The sequence below is a fragment of the Apaloderma vittatum genome, unplaced genomic scaffold, assembly GCF_000703405.1.
Source record: "Apaloderma vittatum isolate BGI_N311 unplaced genomic scaffold, ASM70340v1 scaffold41861, whole genome shotgun sequence".
Taxonomy (NCBI): Eukaryota; Metazoa; Chordata; class Aves; order Trogoniformes; family Trogonidae; genus Apaloderma; species Apaloderma vittatum.
In genome coordinates, this window is record NW_009698196.1 from 1 (window position 1) to 5606 (window position 5606).

Below are 5606 nucleotides of genomic sequence, written 5' to 3' on the forward strand. Positions count from 1 at the left end.
GGGTCTGTCTCAGGAGCAGATGCTGGGTTTGCAGCCGGCCCTCCTCCAGCTTAGGTTGATCTCCATAATCCAGAGCAAGTAAGAGGGGGAAAAAATAAAAAGAAGTAAAATAATAATAAAAAAGGAGCGAGGCTTTAGCAAAATGGTTGTCGGCCGCCTTTGGGCTCTGGATTCTCCTTGGGCAGAGGAGCTGCAGTGGTGAGTCGGGGGCTGTGCCGGGGCGCGGAGGCTGGGGGGTTTGCTGGAGCTGCCCCTCGAGTCGCTCGGGGCCCTGGGTGTCCTCCGCCTGCATTGCCGCACCCGGCCGCCTCTGGGTTTGTTGCCGGGGTGAGGGTTTGCTCGAAGCATGGAGTTGGTCAGTGATGGGTGTCACGCGCCTGGCTTCTCACTTGAAACCGAGTCGCTTTACGAGTGTAAGTGAAGAGGGAGGAGTACTGGGCCTTTCCCTCTCCAGTGCCAAAGAGATGTTTGATTTTTATCCAACTCTGAGGCAGGCTAGTATTAAACTTCCAGGGTAAAACACAGCCTCTGTCTTGCCAGCAACATGGTGACATATCTGCTGCTGGTTTTCTTGATGTCGGTTCTGATACGATGGTGCAGGACACACAACGGAGGAGTTAAACTGTCCTGCAGTAGTGCATTTCATGTTTTCCAGATATTACTGTGTACAAGGCAGTTTCCTGAAGTCTTCCAATGATCCTCATGGGAGTGCTTGAATTTAAAAAATGCTCCAGACATTCCAAACAGTGTTTCCAAGCATTCACGTTTAGAACACTGCCCTGCAGTTAAGAGGTTGTATCCAAGATACTGTGATGGAAAACAAGGGATAGTTTGGTTTGCCTTTCTCATTGTAGCGTATGTATTTGACAGCTTTGTGAACATGGTTTCGCTACTTCTTCTGAAGAGCCAGTTAGTTAGTTGTGGAGCCTGATTTTCATGGATAAAGGAGCCTCTTGTGTACACCATCTGATAGCAATGAAAGGCTGCATTGTTTTTACAGTCCCTCTCCTACTGCTAGAAGGTTATATAAAAGGAATAGAAATTCGTACCAACATCCCGGAGGTGAGAGGCTGCTAAGACTTGGTCAGTGGGGGATTGAGACCTAATGGAAGGACTAGAGAGAGAAAACTATTCAAAATGTAAAGAAAAGTGTGTAAGTGTGTGTAGAATTACAAAAATTGACTAATGGACTCAAGAAAAGATAATGCTGAAAATTGATTTTTAACTTGGATGGTTATTTGTTTTTCTTAGCTGATCATGTTTAAAAACGAGCACTTGCCATTTGGCAAACAAGTGCTGAACAGTTCTAGTATTTTTTAGATGTTGTTGAGATTATTAAACTGAAAGGAACTGTAACATTTTTGTTTATTTATATTGTTTCAGTTTGATTTCACCAATGCAAAGAAACTTTTTAACAGCTTGTGTGTAGTTTGTTTCTTTGTCCTATTTCCTGTAGTAATTCCAGTTTGTCGAGGAAGTGGTGGTTGGTTGTGTGCAAAAATGCCATAATAATAGTAACTTTAAATATTTTGCCCAAATACATTCCAAAAAAGGCTTTACATTTAGTAATACTGGTAAGAGGAGCAGAGTCTTTTGTGCGCAGCATCTCAGTCTGCTGGAAGACAACTTAGGTAGTGAAATCAGGTTGAATCGGGATTTCACTGAAGAACTGGGCTCACACCAAGCCTGTGTTGTCCGTGAGCCTGCCTGTTTCAGCCTTCACTGGAAAACTTGTAAGGGGAGAGAGCAAATACTCTGTGCTTCCTGCAGCAGAGGAAAGAAAACAGGAATTCTTGCTGTCAGCTCTGGGATGGCGTGATTCACTTGGTGGCCTGTCAGTTTGGGATGTCTTGGTGTGATTTCTGCTTAATGTGCTCACCTCACCTTCTGTTTGATCTGCATCTGTGGCCAAAACTTGTAATTTTCAGTGTTGCTTGGTGCTAGGTCACTGGGAAACTACGTGTAGGCCAGGAGCTGCTGGGTGGAGGACAGACGGGGGTGCTGCAGGAGGGCCAGTCTTGACACCCACCCACCAAACTTCCCAAAACCGGTAGCCGGAGGCAGTCTTTTCAAGTGCTTCTGATACCTCGTTCTGGAGGGATAGTGTGGAATGGTGGATACAGAGGTAAAGAACTGCTCAGGCAAGCCCCCATTCAGAACTAGGAGGTAATAGTTGTTGCTTTTAGCTGTCCCAAAGTCTCAGAGGTGGCACAGGTGCTTGAGTCAGGCCAAGGTTGCTGAGGAAGTTGATGAGGCTCAAAGGCTAATTTGGGAGACCTGAAAGATGTGAGGTTTTTTGAAGACTCCAAGCTTGTACGATGAGTGAGTTGAGTGTCGCGAGTGCTCCTTTGTAGATGGAAGTCCTCTAGTGTTTCTATTTCTGTAGGTGTCTGTACGGTGCTCCTCAGAGCAGCATCTGAGTGTCAGGTACCTGGCTTGAAGGACATGGAAAAAATTTAAATAGATGGGTGATTTACGGAGAAGAAGATCAGGTTTTGTGGCAGGAAGGGCCATGGGGACAATGGCTTGGAAGAATGAAAGTGTGAAGGGGGGAAAAGCTTTTCATTTCTGAATGAAACCTGTCTTTTCAACTCCCCGCATTAAGCAAGGGTGGAGTAGGATGAGAGCAGTGGAGAGGAAGCAACGCTCTGGTAGAGTTAAGTTTAGTTAACTTGCAGATGTTAGTAAACACAATGTAGTATTCCTGACATGGAGTGAGGCCTGGTGTGTCCTAAGGAATAAGGGCAGATGAGTTTGTTAAAAGCCTTACTGGAGCGATTCCTGTTATCAGAAGAGTGCCCTTCTCCTTGTGAACTGGCTGCTTCGTCAAACAGGCAGCTTCTTTTGTTGTGAGATGGGGCTGAGACAGGATTGTCTTTGTGAGATACATACAAGCTCATCCCCGTGGTGGCGTTTGCGGGAAGCGGTCATTTGAATTCATACTCTTCCACGGTTACTCATGTGAAGAATATCAGAGACAAAGCACTGTATTCTCCACGGGAGGAAACACTGTCCCTGGTCTAACGCATCTGTCGGCTTTGGCAAAGTTTGGTGCTGCGTTTTTAAGGGCATTAACTGAGGTGAGCACTAAAAAAAAAAAAAGGTTGTTAGGATTGCCAGCTTTCCCCACACAGGGTTAAAAATTAACTCTATCTCACAGAGTTCTTATCCTGCCACTTGTATACTCATATCTGTTGCTTAGTTCTGATCTTTTTCCAAGAACAGCTGGCAAATAAAAGAAATAGGGGAGGACGCAGGCCAATTTTCATTGAATAGGGAAGTTTGCGCAAAGATTGCACGAAACTTTACTAATTCTTTCATGCCTGCCTCTCCTATTAGGTTAGGGATGCGAACAGTATTTTGCAAATAACATTAGTTTGTGTTCTTATGCTGTAAAAAGCAAATACCCCCAGAGCAGAAGGGTGTCCCCATGAAAGAGCTTTGCTGTAAGGAGTCCCTAACTCTAAACATGATACTCTTCTGCCAAGGATTCACAAAATATGTGAATGTTTTCATGCACTTCATCTATTTGCTCTCTTCTGCTATGCTGTGATACTGTGGATTTATTTGTCTGAATGCGTATTTCCTGTAAGATGCATTTTATTATTGAATATTTATACACTTCAAAACAACGTTTGTGTATATGAGCACATGGGTAATCCAGCATAGATTTGCAGCATGGTGTCCTGTTTAGAATATTTAAAAAAATTAAAAAAAAATTCCTCCAAAAATGTGTTTTTGTAATTGAAAGGTGAAGTTTTGTTGGTGCAGAAAACAAAGGGGCAAGGTTAATTTCACTTCCTGGAATGGAACCAAGCTTCAGAACTCCGAATGGAAACCTTAGCTAACATTCAGCCTGTGTCTGCCTTTCATTTTTAACCTTCCTGTTTAATGTAGTCCAGTGTATAATTTTTACCAGTCACGTGTCTTTTCATGCAGTGTTGTAGCACAAAGGGTTGAGCTGCCCAGTAAAAGCCCGTCGGTGAGCATGACAGAAGAGTCACTCTTGTCTTATTTGTAATTTACCTTGTATCTAGCAAACAGTTCTTTGGTTTTGTGGATTTGTAACTTTAGGTACCTGCATGGTACAAAATGAAAAGAGCTGGCAGCACAGCTGCAGCAGATGCCACTGGTGCAATGTTTCCTGCAACAACAAAGTACGAAATGCTTTTTCCAGACAGTTACCGGAATGAAATTATTTAGCTAAATCAGTGGCGTTGTGGTCTTGAGAGGCAGAGACTGCCTTTTCCCAGTTCTTCCCTCATCTTTGCCGTGAGGTTTGTGTTCAGTGTTCTTTTTGTTTATAGCCAACTGTGTGACCAAGTGAGTTGTTTTTTTCCAGAAGCGTGCCTTGTGGTTGTCAGTGTCTGCTTTTATGAGGCAAAACTTGGTCATGTTACGCAAACGAATAGCACGGTTAAAGTTGTTGTGACTCATGAATGTAGGATTTGTCTCAGTGTCCTCACTTGCCTGTTTAGTTTCGTAGCGTGTTAGAGCAGGTACAGAATTGTGGGCACTGAGTAATTAAAAGTCTTATGATACCAGTGGGGGCCGTGGGATGAAGTGTCCTTGTTTGGAGTGGCTAGAGCAGAGCAGTTATGTGAACGTGGATTATTTCTGTAGACAGCAGAAAGTAGCAGATCTTCGTTTCCAATGAATTTGTTTTCCAGATCCAACTTACTTTTTAACCAAATCACCCCAAGTCAGCAGTGTGAGCTCTGCTAAAAATGCCCTTGGATGGGGAGTGGATGCTCTGGTGTCAGGCTCTAAGGGAGGTCTTGCTGAAGAGACACCATTTTTGTCAATGAAGAGAAACTCTGTTCTTGGACTTCCTCCCAGCTCCCTCTTCTGATTGCCGATGGGGGGAAGTGTAGTATTCCGTGGACTTCTATCTTCTGTCAAGGTTGGCTGAAATTGACCAATGAGTTAAAAACAAATTAAGCTGCTGGAGATGGAGACATGCCTACAGTAGCACAAAGATAAATTCTATGAAATCAGATTTAAAGTAGGTCATTGCACCTTCCCCACTCACCAGTTTAATTACAGTAATTACATTTTGTTTACTGTTTTGTGTTCTTGCTCCTCTTCAGGTAAATCTTTTCTTGTAAGTGGGCTGTTTCTTTTCTGCCTCTTCCTGTAATCTCCAGGATATCCTCCTCTGTAAAGAAGATTGTCACCCCCACACCACTGCTTGTGCCAACAGGAGAGGGAGCAGCCATCCTCAGACCTCGGCAGGCAGGAGGGCCTGGGAGCGCTAGGAGGGACTAGTGACATGCCTGGCCTCACCGCCTCTGCGGCACGCTGTGCCAGGTCCTTAGTATGACCGTGCTAATGTCACGGCAGCTTGGCAGTTTTGGGCAAGTTAATGCTGTTGACCTTAGTCAAATGCTATTATATAAAAGGTAACGATGCATCAACTAGAAAGCTTTTGACCCTATGGCAGGTCACTTGTGTCTGGCACATCTATCGTGCTGGTTTTGCACAGCAACTTTTTACAGGTGTACCAAGTAGGATGGGAAATGCTGAAGAAACAACATTGTGCTCGAAGGAATTCTGGGCAATATGTTTTGTGATCAGGAAGGACTAGATCAGGTGTTTACAGACGC